The sequence below is a fragment of the Mytilus trossulus genome, chromosome 4, assembly GCF_036588685.1.
Source record: "Mytilus trossulus isolate FHL-02 chromosome 4, PNRI_Mtr1.1.1.hap1, whole genome shotgun sequence".
Taxonomy (NCBI): Eukaryota; Metazoa; Mollusca; class Bivalvia; order Mytilida; family Mytilidae; genus Mytilus; species Mytilus trossulus.
In genome coordinates, this window is record NC_086376.1 from 11,250,812 (window position 1) to 11,267,792 (window position 16,981).

Consider the following 16,981-nt stretch of genomic DNA (forward strand, 5'->3'; position numbering starts at 1 on the left):
ATGACACAAACATTAACAAACAACTATAGGTCACCGTACGGCCTTCAACAATTAGCAAAGCCCTTACCGCATAGTCAGCTGTAAAAGGCCCCGATAAGACAATGTAAAACAATTCAAACGAAAAAACATACGGCCTTATTTATGTAAAAAAATTAACGAAAAACAATAACGTAACACAAAAACAAACGACAACCACTGAATTACAGGCTCCTGACTTGGGACAGGCACATGCATAAATAATGTGGAGGGGTTAAACATGTTAGCGGGATCTCAACCCTCCCCCTAACCTGGGACAGTGGTATAACAGTACAACATAAGAATGAAGCAGTTTTGACAAGAAACAGTTTTACAACGTTAGCTGTTTTGACAAGAAGCTGGAGGTTGTAACAAAACCCTCAAGTATTTTATATTTTAATAAGCTCTCTCTCAACATCTACACTGAAAAACGTCCCGTTTTCGATGTTGCTGTCATGATACGTCACCAAAAAATTAAAGTTATACCATTGTAACAAATCTTTATCTTTTCACACACGTTCCTCCAGTCTAAGGTAGAATTGAGCGCCCACGGTGTCATCACGGACAGTCTCACAGATTCAACACCCTTCCAGTCACAGTATTAACAAAAACACCACAATGTGTCGAATTAATGTAAACAGTGAAAAGACATCAGTACTTTTGAACCAAAACAGGTTAAATAAACCTGATACTAGTAGATCACCTTCTTTGGGCTCTGTAAATTTTACTCTCAACGTTACAAAATACAGGATATGTCCATAGCCTAACGTCTTTGCAAATAACTTTATGGACATATTTATTCAAGAAAATGTTGTCCATCCACGGAAACACGGAAAAAAGCAATCATTATCGTTTCATTCCGAATCCGACAGTGGAAGTAATGTTTCTTCTGCTTATCAAAAGAGGGAAAGAACACCACATATTAACAGAGTGACAATTGAAACAGGTCCAGTACAGTACCTTATGCGGGTATGCATTTTTCAACATACTAATGTTATCGCAAATATGAATGTGTGTTTACATAAAAGAGAATGTTGTGTATTTGAAAACTGCACGTACTAGTACAAGTGATGACACAGACAATGACAGATGTGTAAAAAAAAACCTCAGCAAATTACAGAGAATGAAAGAATACAAGAATATCGCCAGCGCTATTGTAAAATTTGAAATATAGATGAATATCTGATTCATTGATGTATGTTATATGGATTAACTGGACATTATGTATGAATATACAGGACAAATGATTCAGAAGGACTCGATAAACTGGAGAGAAAATATGAAGTAGTACACATACGATACGTTATTCTCAGGAATATTTCGCAATAAAATGATATATTTTTCAGGAAATTTACAATTATCTCGACATTGTGGATGACACGTATTAAAAAAAAAACATTTTGAAGATTTATCTACAGTATAAAATATATCGGTTTTTGTTCGTGTGAGGTTTTTTTTAATTAAAACTTTCGAAGAAATATCATGCCTGAGAAACTTCAGAATGTTATGAAACAGGAAAGTTAAAATCCTTTTATTCTATTTTTGAATAAAAAATATGATCCCCGCTCCATTTAACCGGATCCACGAGTCTTTTTAGTTTTACTGTATTGTCTCACAAAAAACGAGTTGAATAGCAAGGAAGTAATTAATTCCGATGTAATATCACGGTGTTCTCTGGGATATTTGTAGCCTGGCAGTCTTTGTACGTGACTTTACGCACAAATCAGTTCATGAAAGTGTTGTCCATCTCCGGAAGAAGAATTCATTACCATATTTTTCCTAATCCGATAAAGGATATATGTTTCTTTTGATAAGTACAAACCATACAGAAAAACACATATTAACCGACTGAGAATTTAAAGAGGTCCGGTACACTAGTATTTTTGACGGGTATGCATAATTCACCATACCAACTTTTCACAGTTGTCTATTTACATAAGATAAAAGAAACTTAAAAGATATAAGAAGATGTGGATGAGTGCCAAATGAGACAACTCTCCAACCAAGTCACAATTTATAAAAGTAAATCATCATACGTCAAAGTACATGTGTACTGCCGTCAACACATAATCTTGGCTCACAACGAAACGCAACTTATAGAGGGCCCAAAAAATGACAAGTGTAAAACCATTCAAACGGGGAAAACCAACGGCATAATATATATATAATATATATATGTTCCGGACCAAATGAGTATTTGGACAATACGCGTATGGTCATGACCATATGGGTATATACTCACATGGTCCGACCATATGCGGGTCCGACCATATGCGTATGGTCGGATCATACGCGTATGGTCCGGTAATTAACACTCTGTTATGCCCGCGTCACACTGTCCCGATTTTTATATACGATGGACACCCGAATGCAAAAATTGTAAGTTCGTACGAAGTTGGTCCCGATCTCGTTAAAATACCAAAAAGTGACCGAAGCAAGTACGTTGAATAACGAAGTCTATACGATGGTGCCGAAATTATATACGATAGCAAAAGATGGACATACGAAGGTTAACCGAAGACGGGTATTTAAGCTTCATATCTCAGCCGAAGCCTACACGATGGATTACAATGATGGCGCGATGGCCATACGATGTCTAAATGACGTTGTGTACAGCTTACGATGCATTTAAATTATATGCCGAAAGCATCACGCGTTTTAAATTGTTTGATCAATATTGAATATATATTATATTGTACATTTCATGTCTGGTTTAATCATGAGACGGAAGACCGTGGGCTTGAAGGGTAAAACTTGACTCCGAGTCTCTGCATATAATGCCACCAAAATTAGGGAGAGGGAGAGGGAGAGAAAACTAAAGGGAGGGGTATGCATATTCAATTTACCTTTTTCTGCATGTGTCATATACAAATATAGTGTCCATATTTGTCCCCAATATGTTACATACGAGGGGATGCCGCGCTCGGCATTGCCTTGTTTGAACTGTAAAATGTGTGCACTAGTCTGAATAATCACCCATAATTATGCCCATTTTTACTGATCTATCTTAAAGGTAAGGTTATGGGTTCGTTGATCCCTTTTATCAAAAGAGTCTCTTTTCAGGAGAATATCATAATAATAATCACAACAAATGCGGCAAAAATGACTTATAGAAAACAAAATGGTTATGGAGTAAACATTCGTTTGACAACAACTCAGACGATACATAAAAAAAATTGTAAGGGTTACGGAACCCAGTGTCTCGCCTACTTATGCTGTTAATCACACACTAAAAGAAAAATGATGAAAAAAAAACAATGAAATCTTTCCTCTTGATACTATCTTTGGATTGTCAGAGGCTTCTGTCTAAGTTTGGTAAAAATCCAGGCTAATTTGAGAATCTTAAAAAAGTTTTAAAAACTTTAACTGCAGATAACTGGAAGAAAAACTAAGTTCATTTATAAAATTGCGGGAAATATGGAATTTTATTTTAAAAAAGTTACTTTTGGATACTATCTTTTGATCATAAGCAAGCTTCTGGACAAGTTTCGTACAATTCCAGGATAGTTTAAGAAAGTTATTAAAATTTTAAAAACTTTAACCACAGAGTGAATGTAATGTTTCCTGGTAGAAAAAACTAAGCCTATTTATAAGTAAATACGGATAAATTTGGAATTTTATTTTTACAAAATTTACTTCTGGATACTATCTTCTAATCATAAACAAGCTTCTGGCTAAGTTTCGTACAATTCCAGGATAGTTTAAGAAAGTTATAAAAAAAAAAAAAAAAAAACTTTAACCACAGATTGAATGTAATGGTTCCTGGCAGAAAAACTAAGTCCATTTATAAGTAAAATACGGGAAAAATTGAATTTTATTTTTACAAAATTTACTCCTGAATACTATCTTATGAACATCAACAAACTTCTGTCCAAGTTTGGTAGACATCCAGGATATTTCAAGAAAGATATTAAAATTTCAAACACTTTAAACATAGAGTGAATATTTGTGGACGCCGCCAACGACGACGCCGACGGAAAATAAAATCGCTATGTCTCGCTTTTTCGACTAAAGTCGAAGGCTCGACAAAAACAGAATACTGAAGAAAAGTGGGTTTCCCTATATACGTGTACCTGCAGTGTTGGTGTACGAGGCGCGTTTATGATTTTCATTATGTAACTTGATATGACAAATTGACAACAAATAATATTTTACTTGTAAAAGTAAATCCTAAGCCTGTAATAGCTGCTCTTCTTGTTCCATTTGAATTAATAGAAACAACGCTGTCGCCTTTCTTGTTTTCATAGAATCACATGATATGAGCTCCATTTTTTGAGAACGTCTTTCTTAACTGTCGTATTAGACTGACCAGTGCAAATCGCGCATGACACTTTAAATGTATTTTTGCGCGAAAATTAACTTAAATTTAGCTGGATTTATTGCCGTCGTAGTTTCATCTTGTCGCCTTCGTACTTTTATTCGATGGCAATACGACGGAATAACGAGGTCTTCACGAAGTCGTGTTGCCATCGTAAGATTTTCGGGTAGCTTCGTGGTTCATTCGTGTAGACATCGTAATGTCAAAACTGCCCGATGGAAACGATGGAAACACGAATGTAATACGATATTTAAAGGTGCATTCCCGGTGACATTACGACAATGAGGATGGTGATACGAACTCAATACGAACCCTCAACATCGGACGCACCTTCGGGGATTTTTTAACATGTTAAAAAATTTAGAACCCTTCCCGAAGTTGTCCCCGAAGGCTAGAAAAAGTGGCCGATGGTTCTACGATGGTTAAAGATGGCACTACGGATAGCCCGATCTGGAAACGATCAGTCCCGATTTTGAAAATTTCCATAATCGTGTCGCCATCGGCATAAAAAACGGGACAGTGTGACGCGGGTATTACAGTTTACTTTTAATAAATGTACTTCTTAACTCTTCATATGGTATGACCGTTCATTAAAAAGACGCTATCATATAGGTAATTTTGTTATTATATTATAATAAAAAGATTAGATAAATAAAAATTAGCAGTTTCACATAGTTAATTTTACTTACTTGTCAAAACTATAATAAACACATTTTATACCGATGGTCATAATCGATTGATTTGTTATTACGAATAAATGGCAATATGTCGACATAAAAAAATCAAAAAATTTCTTAATGAACTGTTACGCAAGAAGTCAATGGAAAGTAACATAGTTTATTAAAGGTTTCTTGTGAATATGATATATTGCAATTATGTTGCGATATTTGAGATTTAGAGCTTCTTAAAAACACCGTAGACATATCGGAATGGCCCAAGACCTTGGTATCACTGTACGCAGCTTCAAAAATGAAAAGGATCGTGCACATGGTATGATAATAGATATAAGAAATAGAATGATAGATATATGATGAGTGCATTTACAATAAAATGTGTAAGAATTTACCCATTTTATTATGTAGTTAGAAAACGAGTCCGGTGACCCTGCATTTTTTTTTTTTTTTTTTATATCTAAAAACATAATATTGGAGCTATGTTCTTATATTATATCTCAAAATTATCTGGTGTAGTTTTTGTTTTATGTCGGGAAATTAGGTTTTTCATGCATGATCTATACAAAATATGTCAATTTTGCACAACCTGTAGTGTGAAAAAAGTCCCGCGACCCATTCTTTGTATTAATATTTTTGAACAAGCAGAATATAAACTGCCTTTATGCAAATTATCAAGAAATTCTATGGAATATAATTTAGACACCCCCATCTACCTTAAATCATTCAAAAGACATATTAACACAAGTGAACATACACTGAACGAATAAATTAGAACCATGATACACTGTTAGTACGGGGCGCCGAATGGGACTCTTGTGGTTTTGTACTCAAAACTCAATTTTGTACGGACAAAAGTGACTTTTGTTCATCAAAAATAAGTTCAGTTTAACAAAATTTGCATCATACTACAAATTTAAAATTTTGTCATACAAAATTATCTATCAGCGGACAAAAGTCACTTTTGTCATGACAAAATTCATTTTTGTTACACAGACTTGACTTTTGTTACCTAATTTGAAAATTGGGCGACAAAAGTCAATTTTGTAGTCAAATTAGTTTAGTTTGGTTTCTGTGAACTAATTTGCATACAAAATCGACTTTTGTTACACAAAATTGACTTTTGTTACACAAAATTGACTTTTGTTACACAAAATTGACTTTTGTTACACAAAATTGACTTTTGTTACACAAAATTGACTTTTGTTACACAAAATTGACTTTTGTTACACAAAATTGACTTTTGTTACACAAAATTGACAAAATTGACAAAATTGACAAAATTGACAAAATTGACTTTTGTCTCAACAAAATTGACAAAATTCACTTTTGTCTCAACAAAATTGACGAAATTCACTTTTGTCTCAACAAAATTGACAAAATTGAATTTTGTCTCAACAAAATTGACAAAATTGAATTTTGTCTCAACAAAATTGATTTTTGTCTCAACAAAATTGATTTTTGTCTCACGAAAGTCAATTTTGTCTCACGAAAGTCAATTTTGTCTCATGAAAGTCAATTTTGTCTCATAAAAGTAAATTTTGTTGTTACAAAATTGAATTTTGTCGTCACAAAAATGAATTTTGTCGTCACAAAATTGACTTTTGTCTCAACAAAATTGACAAATTTGACTTTTGTCTCAACAAAATTGACAAAATTGACTTTTGTCTCAACAAAATTAACAAAATTGACTTTTGTCTCAACAAAATTGACAAAATTGATTTTTGTCTCAACAAATTTGACAAAATTGATTTTTGTCTCAACAAAATTGACAAAATTGACTTTTGTCTCAACAGCATTGACAAAATTGAATTTTGTCCCACAAAAGTCAATTTTGTCTCACAAAAGTCAATTTTGTCTCACAAAAGTTAATTTTGTCTCACAAAAGTTAATTTTGTCTCACAAAAGTCAATTTTGTCTCACAAAAGTCAATTTTGTCTCACAAAAGTCAATTTTGTCTCATACAATTGACTTTTGTGATTTAATTTCCATATCAGGTAACAAAAGTCAATTTTGTATGCAAATATCTTTTTATATGTGCATACCTTTTAGACAAAATTGACTTTTGTCATGACAAAAATGAATTTTGTCTACATACATGAATTTTGTCATCACAAAATTGAAGTTCTCACAAAACAAGTCTGTAGCACATAGTTTTGTAAGACAAAAATGATTTTGTTATGACAGAATTGAATTTTGTACAAAACCACAAGAGTCCCATTCGGCGCCCCGTAGTTAGTACAAAACCAACAAAATATGGGATAAAGGAACGGTATAAATCTGCTATTTACAATAATTTAAAAAACAGGTAAATGAAAATAATTTGGTTGTTAAGTATATAGTTCAAATGGAGAAAAGAAATAATTTTACAAAAATAAATTGTTTTGATGTTTATAGTACGAGAAGTTAAAATGTATTGTTATACCAAACACTAGTGTAAAGACCTGATATAACCCTGAATGAATAATCATTTAATAACATGGCCCTGAAACAGGCGTTGTGGAATATGACTGTAAAGAAACATCAAAATAGTAAATAAACCCAAACCAACTCAACAAAACCAAGACGGCTGCTCATCAAAATGGCGCCTTTAACCTGTTCTTGACCACCAACTGCAAAAATATTCAAAGCTCACCAATCGACCTCGGGCATCGAGCCGATCATGCGAGGGATTTATGTTATAGATAATGCATATTTTAAGGTTTTTCTTGTCGTAGAACACACCGAGGGGTGTCAGGATTGATCAAATGAAAGACCGACCGGAGGGAGGTCTTTCTTTGAACAATCCTGACATCCCGAGGTGTGTTCTACGACAAGAAAAACCTTAAAATATGCATTATTATCTGACTTATATACCGTCAAAAAATATTAATTTTATAAAGATTTGTAAAATTTAGTATCCTTTTTTACCGACAACACTAAAGTGGGATATTCCTTTCTAATGCGTTCAGGTTTAATACGCCCTGCGGATCATTTAAAATGAGAAATAAAGCTCACTAAATAACTTAGATATAAACCTTTTAAAAATTGTTATCCATACACAATAAAAATATTACTGTAACTGCATGAAGTAAGACACAAATGTATTGTTACCATCCGATAACAGTGTATGACAAATACAAGACACATTGTAAGTTATTTATTGTATCACTTAGCTTATGGATAAGGGGGAGGGGTATGGGTTTTTTTTCCGTTTTGTTATGTTATTACTATCGCGGAAAAAATGTTATTTATTTAACCATTTTACTTGAATCGAATGAAAAATTCAGAAAGATTGTCTTTCGAATAGCAAGACATTTTATTAAAAGATAAATCAGGATAAAATTATAGACCCTTTCGTGAGTTACGTTAATGTTATTCAATAGAATATAAAATTATTTTATTAGTTGATCATTTGATAGAGTAAAAGGTATACATAAATTTTAAAAAGTTACGAACTGACACGAAGACGAATATAAATACATGTAGGTCACAGTATGATTTCCTATTCAGTGTGTCTCGTTCTGAACATGCATGAAATATATGCCACTGGACGTTAAGCGATCAACCTATTCAGTTTGACTCAATAAGATTTTCAAAATCTTACACACGAATATGTTAAATCTGGATTTATTTTATGAAAGTCTACATTAAAATTCATCTGACCTATATTATTATGTTTCTTTATTATAGCGATAAATCAACAAAACTTCTCGTTATTTGTTTCTAAAATTAAATTGCGGGTCTACAATGACGATTTCTTTTACATCTATCATCGGTTGAACTTTAGAAACTAAATTTCCAAATAGGCAACAAAAAACTATGAGACGAATAAAAGTTTGAAGTAAATCATAGATTGCATGTTTATCAAGGAAAATAATGACCTTACACAGGTCATTACTTTATGCCTTGGAGCATATACCATTGAAACATGGTATCGTCCGGGTTGATTCTGAAAAAGAATGACCTGACGTTCTGAAAGAAAATAACTCCATATAGGTATATAAATCCAGTGAAGGTCGTTAAACACTTCCATCATCATTAAATAACAAACAAAAAACATTAAAGATAGTATCAAGTTGTCTAGCTAACAAGAATCTACGATTTAAGAGTATTCGTACTTACTGACAGCTAGTAAAAAGTCAAACACAATTAATAATAAAAAATCATGCACCTGAGACTAAAATCAACCTAAACACATCTCAGGGACTTAGTATTTTAACGTCATGGACAGTCAAAAAAATTATGACTTGTGTAATACCAAAAATAAATGTATTATAAACTGGGTTATTGAAAAATCTACTGAATGAGTTGCAATGCGTGACGGTCTACTACGTGTTACAATTTACTGGTTTTTTTTCTGACTAACCACCCAATTTTTCACAGATACCCAGAAAACATTTTTTTTTGTTTTTTTTGTTCAGGCGATCACATTAATTTACGACCATGATATACCGTATAAATTCTATGCTCAGATTGATGACTCCCCCTCCCCGCAATTCCATATTCTCTAGTAAAATGGATCAACGAATAAAAAAAACGTTCACTCGTCAGAAGACAAACAACTCAATAACCTGTATTAGTTGGGTATTTCGACGCCAATATCTAATATTCGTAGAATCACTGACAAACCTGTTGTTTTTTTTAGAATAACTATGTATTGTATGGTATTTAACCTACTCTTGTCAATGCAAAGAAAAATACCTCTAAAAAAAGGACTTTCAAAAACAACTAAAGAGATTATCATAAATTGTTATCTAGTGTTACAACATGCAATGGACATTGTACCATCGGTAAATAAATACTGACCTGTCTCAGTTATTGATAAAATAGATCAAAATATTAATATAGTCTTTATCCTAAGTTAAGTGATTCTGGGTTCTTCCCATGTTTGGTGTCGCAGCTTATTTTCAAAGTCGAACTTAGAATTTGAGATGACTACGAACAAGAAAATTGCAATTCTGTTTTTTTTCTTTTGTGCCTAGAAATTTTTACTTGCTTTGCTATATACGCTTATATGAGTGTTTGATGTACATTTAAATGTTTTCAACTTGAAATTGAAAGATTTGTGGTATGTCACTCAATAAGACAACAATTAAACGCCAAGGTTTAGGAATAGGACAATTTGTCTTTTCTTTTTTGTTTTATATTTTTAATAGCCACTACGTATCGTCGCAGAAAATAAAAATAAAAAAAGATAACGTGTACAATGTGCAATATCAATGAGAATGGAAATGGGGAATGTGTCAAAGAGACAACAACCCGACCATAGAAAAAATAACAGCAGAAGGTCACCAACAGGTCTTCAATGTAGCGAAAAATTCCCGCACCCGGAGGCGTCCTTCAACTGGACCCTAAACAAATATATACTAGTTCATTGATAATGAACGCCATACTAATTTCCAAATTGTACACAAGTAACTAAAATTAAAAAAATACAAGAATAAAAAAGGCCAGAGGCTCCGGACTCGGAACAGGCGCAAAAATGCGGCGGGGTTAAACATGTTTATGAGATCTCAACCCTCCTCCTATACCTATAGCCATTGTAGAAAAGTAAATGCATAACAATACGCACATTTTAAATTCAATTCAAGAGAAGTCCGATTCTGATGTCAGAAGATGTAACCAAAGAAAATAAACAAAACGTCAATAAAACATAAATAACGACAGAATGTAATGTGAAAATATGGCGGTTCAATATCCATTTAATTGAAAATGCAAAATAAACTTAATACACCTAAAATGAATTGTCTTTGTCAATTTATATGGATTTCTATGGCTTTCTCCCTGGTATTCTTTAATTTGAACTGTAACAATTATGTTTTCCTTCGTTAACACAGAAACAGTCACGTCTAGTTTGTTGTTTAATTTTTATTCCCACATTATTATGTCGATGCAAACAAAAGAAAAAGATTGTTTTCCTTATTTGGATTGAGATAATGAGCGATAAGCATTCAACGGTCTAGATGTACATGATTAGAAGCCAATGTTTCACCAAAGATTGATTGATGTTAATTATAAAGCAGAGGTTTATAAATTAAAAACACTCTTTGTCTTACGTTTATTGTTTTTCTTTTTTTTCTATTCTGACCTTTCCAGACTACTGAACATTTCACAATAACATCTCCCTGTACACATACTTTATTTCAATCTTGAATTAGAAAAAATCTAGTCTATTTTATGAACAAAATAATGAATGAAAAGCAATATGTTGCACAGCTATTAGATCTTATACAACCATTGATTTTCCCCAGTTTATCTTTGTTTAATTTGTTATTTAATTATTTTTTTTTTCAGAATTTATCTTTGAACACTGGACACTTTTAATTTGCAAAACACTCATTTGCAAATCCGCCGCCGCCTCAAACAAAAGCTACAATTTCATGTATATAACCAAAATGTGCGGAATTACATGGGATTCAATAATTTCATTGGTTTTCTACTGTTTCTTTCATATTTATTTTGCAATTTGAATTATAAAAACATGGGATTTTCAATATCCCATGGGACAAGGCAAAATCCCATGGGATTGACCATTATCCCATGGGATTTTGGGTAAATCCCATGGGATTTTTTTTGGTCCCATGGGATAATTGTAGTCCCATGGGATATTTGTTGTCCCATGGGACAAAAAAAATCCCATGGGATTTTTATTATCCCATGGGATTTTTAATATCCCATGGGACAAATTAAAATCCTATGGGATTCTTATTGTAAATATATAGATATAAATATACAGTAATGTGTATGTTACAATGTATTCTATTTGGTAGTAAATTATTATAATATGAATCTTTTTAATTGAATATCTTTTTTTCTTGGGAAATGTTAATTTAGCATATTGTTCTATAACTGTTCAAAGCTTAACTTTTAAACAACAAAGCAGATAATGTAAGTATCAATATATGTTTATTCATGAATTACAGAATACTAATTCTTGAAACACAATTATTTACCATTTGAAATCAATAAAACCTCTATTGTTAGGCTTAACATACTAGTAGCTATTTAAGTAAATCTTTTTTTTTCACAATATCCCTCAACACAAAACATTAATAGTTTCTTATCATCCAGCTTTGTTTGATGTTATAGTCCACTTTTTGACCATTCAGCACAGAACTTTGACATTATTGTGGTTTCAATATTTTTTTGTATTCAAAAGAACTTCAAATCATTGACTGAGTGATGAAAATAATAACCAATCCAACTTTTGTCTTTGAATTTATTCTGGTCTTGTTTCTATGTTTTCTCCATTTATTCTAGGTGGTGAATTTCAATCCTTCTGAAAAAGAACCAATAAAATCTAAAGAAATGTATTATACAAAATTGTTTGCATACATGTAGCAATAATATGATTTTCAATAAAAATAGCTATGCAGTATGGATTTTACTGATTGTTAAAGGTTGTCTAGTGTCATCAGTTGCTAATGGCCTAAATCCTTTGGTCTCTGATGGAGGGTTGTCAAATTAGCAATATACCACATCTTCCTATTCTAATACCATATAACAATCAATTAATTTTTGATTCTTTATAACATTTGGGTATTTTCCCAAGTTATATACATAATATACATGATATATATATATGCTGTAAATTCAGAATTAATGCGAGTTTTTTTTTTATTGCGAAAAATGCAACGGAGTTGTAAACGCAATAATTTAAACTCGCATTATGAAATATTTTATAAACATTAAACAGGATTTTTCTCAAAATCGTAAAATTTAAAATCGCATTTAAGTCTAAAATGCCAGAATCGCAATAATAAATGCACGCAATAATTTATGAATTTACAGTATAAAGATCAATGTTAAAACTTTAGACAACTATAATAACATTCCATTTTTCACAAGAATTTGCAATATATTATACAAAATGCAGACAACAGAAACAATATTTCTTTAAGCTTTTGAAGTTCTGACAGATTTCAATTTGTGTTTTATTTCAATGAAAAAATACCTTGAACTCTTTGAACATATTGGAAATTATAGCATTGATACAAAAAAATATGTGTATGTTTCATCCTTATTTTTTGTGTCGTTGGCTTGCTGTCTCATTTTAATATACATTTATACATATATCAATTAAATCTTCTTCTTTATTAAAAGTAAAAATGGGATATTTTTGATTTTGATATCCCAAAACATTATAGTTCTATCAAATAACTTATTACCAAAAACACCAATGTGTTTGATATTAATTTTAAGACATGTATAAATGTTCCAGACCATTTCAGTATTTGGATCTTATGTTTACGGTCCAGAACTTACAGTCCCACCATATGTGTACAGTCAGACTATTTAAGTATACTAGTACTGTCTGGTACCAGCTCGACCAAACCTGTGTTTTTATTTTAACTGCAATTAAACTATTTGTATTAATCTATTAAAGATTTCAGTTATGTTGATCTGTACTGTACATTTGTTTCTAATAAACTTGACCAACTTCTTAAAATTGGGCAGACTGTATGCGTACAGTCCAAATACTTGTATGTTTTGGAACATAAACATGATTAGCAAGCATTTGGCAGGATGTCATGCTAAAATCTCATTAATATAAGTACTAAATTTTTAGTATATACATGTAAATCCACAAGTTACTTACTGAAATTCATGGCGAACACTCACCAAAATCTTAAAGAGGATACAGTTTAGAGGAAAGACTGGACAGATGAATGCACTAACACTATCAAAACAGAGCATAAAACTTACCTAAAAACAAGATGTTTTACATTTATCCAGGAGCAGGATAATTAAAAAGTTGTTTTTTTCTTTCTCTGCCGTCCATCATATAACCTTTCAATTCATTCATGCAAAATATGAAAATCTGCAAAGGTAAGACATTGAACCTCAGCTCATCCGCATTTTGAATTTTGAACTGCATACTTGTCCTTTTCATCTTGCTGCCAACCTAAACATAAAAAAATGATAAAAACATAATTCTAGATTGACTTTGTTTTTAATTTTGTTGGTACAAACAATTTTCTCAACTTTAAAACGAAAACATCATCACCAAAAAGGAGGTCATACTAACCTCCGATCGAAATATTTAAACAAACAGATATTACTACTTGATTGAAGATCTTGTCGTAAATGAATGGCATAGATACTCTTATTTTTGAAAACTTGATGTCTACTGCATACTTATATTCCTTTGTACGAGAGTATGCATATTTAGATGGACTCCATGGACTTTAATGTTAAATAAGCATGATTAATTTAACAGTTTTTCAGCTCTATGTGTATATTTTGAGAGAATCTTGCAATACTGTATATTCTGATATTCAGAACTTATTGTGAGGTTTTTATTAATACAACTGAAAGCTGTATCTTATTTTCATTTCTGATACATATTTATGAGCTGAAGACCAGTGCCGAAATTTTCTCACTGCATTGAAGACCCATAGGTGACCTTCAACTGTTGTCTGCTCTTTGATTGGGTTGTTGTCTCTTTGTCAAATTCCCAGTTCCCACTTCGCATTTTATAACATGTATGCTGATTTTTCTTAAATTACAATATTTAATCATGCAATTTTGTCCATTATTGAAAATACGGTAAGCAAAAATAAATGCACAAAAAATTTAACATTGTTATATAATGATATATGTATTAAAAGGCTTTTTTTTTAAATTCAAAACAGTTGCCTACACTCCCAACATGACTGTTAATTTCCTTGTTTGATTTCATATTTTTAAAGCCTTTATAGCTAGCTAGATGGTATGCCGGGCAGATCTCGCCATTTTAAAAAGCGGGGGTTCCCAACCCAAGACAAAGGGGATGGTCCTATATTCATTTGATTTATTTTATTGTCTCATAGTCATACAAGAATATATATGGTTTGAGGGTGGGGATCAGGGATCTGGAATTTTTTTTAACCTAACCACTGGGGATCTCAACCATTTTAAAGTTTCTCAAACATGTGGGGGTGGGGGTGACCCCAATTGACTCTTCCTATATTTCATTTGATTTGTTTTATTTTTCTATACAAGAATATATATGTATGGTTTAGGGGTGGGGATCTTGACCGTTTACAAGTTTTTAAACTAGAGGGGGTGGACTTCCCTTTTATTTTATTTTATTAAATTTATTGTCCCCCACAAGAATATATATGGTTTAGGGGTGGGGATCTGGATCGTTCACAAGATAATAGCACATTCTCAAATTGAACAGGGTGGGGTAACCCCAAAGACCTCCTTTTTATTTCATTTCATTTGTTTTATAGTCCCATTCAAGAATATATATGGTTTAGGGGTGGGGATCTGGACCGTTTACACGATAATAGCATATTCTCAAATTGAAGGGGGTGTGGATTAGCTCCCCTGGACTCAACCTCCCTTCTTTCTTCCCCCAAAATACTTTTTAAAAGGTCCCAATGCACATATAGTTTACATTATTTTCCCTTGATTTACACTTTAGAATATATACACTATACAGGTGTATTTTTTTTTTAAAAAGATAATACAACTGAAGACCACAGTGGTGGATCCAGAATTTTTCATAAGTGGGGGCCCACCGACTGCCTAAGAGGGGCCTGCTCCTGCAATGCCTCAGTCATTCCATATAATCAACCATTTTTTTCCCAAAAAGGGGGCCCTAAACTCCTGACCCCCCCTTTTTTCCCTCATTTCAATCACCCTGATATAAATTTAGTTTTATCACTTTCAATAGGAATGGTTTGAATTGCCCAATAATTCTTATATACCCTTAATATCAACATATTACATTTTTGATAAATGAAAGGCAAAAGTTTTCTATGGTAGAAATGGATAGTGGGAAGCTGTGTTCAAAGTGCTGGGTTTTTATTACCCTCGTTGTTTGCGGACTAACTATTTAGGCCAGTGGTGGATAATAGTGTGCGTGCATTAATCTTCTATACCTTCTTAATCAATATATCCAAATACTGACGGCAAGTGTTGTAATGTATCAATGTCTTATTTGAAATTCCGTACGTGCTATTTACACGTGGGATCGAGAGTGCAGGGGAAGGAAACTTGTCAATTATGTTTATTTCTAAGCCGTAAAATTAACCTTTGGTAATCCTCAAATTGGTGCAAGAGGCTTTACGGGCTGACTACTAATACATGTCTTAATCTCAAAATAACTCGGCAGCGTCAAATAACAGTGCATGTAAGGCTCGTCTCGGAGGGGGTGTCTTTTTTTCTGTCTTCTTTTTTTTAGTTATATTTTTAATAACTTACACTTTTTTCCATTATTCTCTTTCTTTCACTATTCTTTATTCCTTTTTTTTTCTTTGTCCTTTGTTCTCTATTCTGTTAATTCACACCCATACCCTCTTATGTGGACTTACGGTAGTTTATTTTTTAGTTTTGGCAGAGATATTAGATGCAATATATATGTCTCTGGTTCTGGTATAATCAAGTCAATTTCTTTTTCATGCACTGTCATGAAATATAATGGTTTTATGCATATCAGCCAAGATTGTGCGTAACATTTTAATAAACAATTCAACACTATATACACGTTATTTGAATTTTATTAAAATCGATGAAGAACATGAATTTGGCAGCTAGTGCCCCTTAAACTGGGAAAGTTCAATTGAAAAATTCTGATCTACTAGCATTCAACACCAAATTACTAGCCTTACTTGCTGTATATCGATAAATGTGATTGTGTATTGTCAATACCTCAACATCGAGAATACGTCATGTGAGGTGTTGGTCGCTATGTTTGATACGGGGTCACCGGTTGCGGATTCGAGACAGAGAAAAAAATCCAGGTAAAAAGTGTAGAATTTTGTTTTTGAACATTTGAGTTGTAAATTTTCCTAAAAAAGTACTTAATTCCGTTCATCTAGTTGTAAATTTTCCTAAAAAAGTACTTATTTCCGTTTATCTATAATGGGTATAAACAAAAACTGAACAAGAAAAGTATAAGTAAACAGACAGAAAGTCGTCGAATTAATTATTTTACAATTGTTTAAATATATGTGAGAATTAAGGCGAATTTTCTTTAATTACAGATAAATGTATTTTAAGTTCA

At 32.3% G+C, this 16,981-nt stretch overlaps 1 long non-coding RNA gene across 1 annotated transcript; it reads right to left on the reverse strand.

Annotated features, from left to right (window-relative positions):
- Positions 1–11,732: 11,732 nt before the first annotated feature.
- Positions 11,733–16,708, reverse strand: LOC134714666 (uncharacterized). Its single transcript, XR_010106559.1, has 3 exons — positions 15,858–16,708; positions 13,693–13,891; positions 11,733–12,265 (listed from the first exon to the last, which is right to left on the reverse strand). It is a non-coding gene; the product is annotated as an uncharacterized LOC134714666 (long non-coding RNA).
- Positions 16,709–16,981: the final 273 nt, after the last annotated feature.